This window comes from Herpailurus yagouaroundi, unplaced genomic scaffold, assembly GCF_014898765.1.
Source record: "Herpailurus yagouaroundi ecotype Mexico unplaced genomic scaffold, PumYag 557, whole genome shotgun sequence".
Classification (NCBI taxonomy): domain Eukaryota; kingdom Metazoa; phylum Chordata; class Mammalia; order Carnivora; family Felidae; genus Herpailurus; species Herpailurus yagouaroundi.
Window position 1 is genome coordinate 938,366 of NW_024412774.1, and position 3,059 is coordinate 941,424.

Here is a 3,059-nt window from a genome sequence, read left to right on the forward strand (position 1 = left end):
CCTCTTTGAACCTTCCCCATTTGTTGTTTATTGCCTTGCTCCTACTATATTACTGACCCTGCAGCCCATTACCACCACGAAAAAATCATTTCAAAGTCAGTGGGGACTCTGCAGCAATGTTGCCACTAAAAATACTGTAGACTTTAACAGATTACCCACAGAACTACTACTGTCTTAGGTAAAAACCTGAAATTCTTAACAAAAAATTTTAACGTTTATATGTATTTGAGAGAGACAGAATCCGAAGTAGGCTGCAGGCTCCCAGCTGACAACACAGAGCCCAAAACAGGGCTCAAACCCACGAGCAGTGAGATCCAGACCAGAGCCGAAGTCTGACACTCAACTGAATGAGCCACCCAGGCGCCCCGAGAAATTCTTATCCCCAGACCACGAAATGGAAGACTGGTAAGCATGTTCAAGAAAAAAATTTCACACACACCGGGGAATTCTTGCAAGAAACGCACTAGCATTTGGTTTCCCACTGGGATTTCTGTATACATGATGGCCTTTCTAAAACTAAGAAAAATAACATTGAAGCAGACTGCCTGCGTGCCTCACTCCCTTCCTTACTCCCTGGTTTCACACCAGGAAAATCGCACTCAAAATGGGATTCATCAACTCAGGAATAATGTGGAGATGATTCCAGAACTAGAAGCTTATGATCTGTTACTGGTTCCTAAATTCAGCCCCTTCACAGCAGCAAGTTCTTCCCCTGTTTGTCTTCACCGGATTGTTCACACAGTGTGATTATAACCTTCAATTCGAATTCTGAGGGCGGTTTTACTTGTTTCCAACAGTGGCAAGAACAACCAATAAGGCATACCTTCTTTTCTTGCAATCGTAATACTTAGGTACAAAATCTTTAATGCTTACTTTTTAAGTTGCTACCCCTGTATAAAAGCTGTCTATAGCATCCTTTCTGCCAGCAAACACCGTGACGACCCACAGACCCACACGCCCACTTCTGGTGGGCAGATACCCCGTCTTCTCCCTGAAATTACCAGTGACAAGTGAAACCCACCAAACCCAAGACACCCCTCAGAGCCCTGCCGCTATGCTGTGAGCCATACCACGAGTCACACTGAGTCATACAAATCCTATTCTAACCTCCCCCCTCCCGCCAATGGTTTTTGGGTGAGCGCATCACAAGATCATAAGGAACCACCAGGCCAGAGGTATCACAACTATAAATTAGGCAGGGTGTTAAGAATGGACTCACGGCGCACACCCACTTTTAACAAATTGTGAGCATAATTGAATATGCACTTGGAACTTAAATGCCCTTCCACAAGATTACGTCCACGGAGGTGTACATACTTCTTTTTGAAGTGAAATCACAAAAGGAGTTGGTCTTGGCCCCAAGCGCTGGGTTGACATGGGTGGTTCACACTCAGTACGTTACCCTTTCCCTTTTTACTTTCGAACAGATCATTTTTATTCTTTTAAAAGTTTGTTTTAAGAGATGGAGAGCAGGGGAGGGAACGAATCCCCAACAGGCTCCTGAGCCAAAATCAGGACTTGGACTCCCAACCAACTGAGCCACTCAGGCACCCCTTGAACAGCTTTATTAAAACTGTCCCCAAGGAAGGGGACGTCTGGATTAAGTAGGGATTGCCGCATGTATTCATACTGAGATGGCACATCTAACCCTAACCCAATTGAGGATGACCTTCCTTTACTGCTAAACCTTCTTGGCTCTCATCGGTCCTTATTAATTACACACAGCAAAGTCTTTTTCACAGCCAGCCACACCAACACGAAAACACAGGAACCAGAGCAGAGCAGCCGAAAACTCGGCTCTAGAGTTTTCCCTGTTTCACGCAGCACCAATCTCCTCGGGCGCCCCTCGGGGAACAGCACGACAGCCCGTGGTTCAGCCACCACTAGGGCGGGGCGCACCTGGGCTACCACGGAGCCCCTGGGCGGGAGGGGTGCGCCGGGCGGGCTGTGCACTCTCCCGCTTCCCTGCGCCGCGCTTCGGGCCCTCTCCGGTGCCCTTCCCGAGTGCTTTTCAACTTCCGCACCTGTTTTCCGCGGTCGGCCTCACGCCGGCTTGAGCCTCAAGTGGACCCTAACCAGGCGCTCTACGTCCCAAGCGACCTGACACCGGGAAGGCCCCACTGGCCAGGAGGCCCCAGCGGCCCCGGGACTGGGCCTCCCGACGCCACACTCGCCGCGCCCCACCCGGAGGCAGGCTCCTCCCTGGTCTCTCATCGTTAGACCGACTTCGTGCTTCAAATTCAGCGGGTTACCACTTCCCTTGGGAGGCCGGGCCACCGTGAGCAACTGCCGGCAGTGCAGGGAGAGACGCCGCAGAGAGCCAGAGGAGATCCGGGCACCGGGCCACCGTCTACGCCCATCTTCACCCCCCCATTCCCTGAGGGAGAAGGGGACACAGGCGGTCACGAGCCGGCCGGACCGGGAGTTCCTGCGGGGGAAAGAGGACGGCACCATACACGGTGTGGAGCAGGACTCCGGCCTCCCGCCCATCCGCCCCGACACGTGCGCCAGGGGTCCCCATGGCCAGCGGACCCTGCCGCGCCACCACCGCGGGCGCAGGACGCACATACCCAGGCGCAGGCCCACGCACGACTCGGCCACGGACATAGCTCTCCAGCAGGGCCGGGAGTAGAGGGGGTGCAGCCCGGGGCGGGAGTACGTTCTAAGGGTCCACGATCAACGTGGCCTGCAACTCACTCCACCCTCCGCTGCACCCTAACAGCCGCGGGAGTTTCATTGGCAGCCCCCTCCCCCCGCCCCACCCCGGGCGGAAAGGCCCCAAGCTCGTCCCCAGAGAGGACCCCCGCCGAGATCAGACCCCAGAGGTCAGAAGGCTTAACCGGGCGCCCGGGCGGGGAAGCCCCCCCCCCCCCCCCCCCGCAGAGCGCAGTGTCCGTGTGCTCAGTGGCGTCACCCCTGACCTGGGGGACAGTCCGGCAGAGGACGGGGCCTCCCAACTGTCCGCGGCACCGCAACCCGAGGTGGACAGGGCATCCCCAAGGGCCTTTAAGTCTCCACGCCAGTACGAGCTGCCCGGGCCTCCCCTCCGAACCATGCCA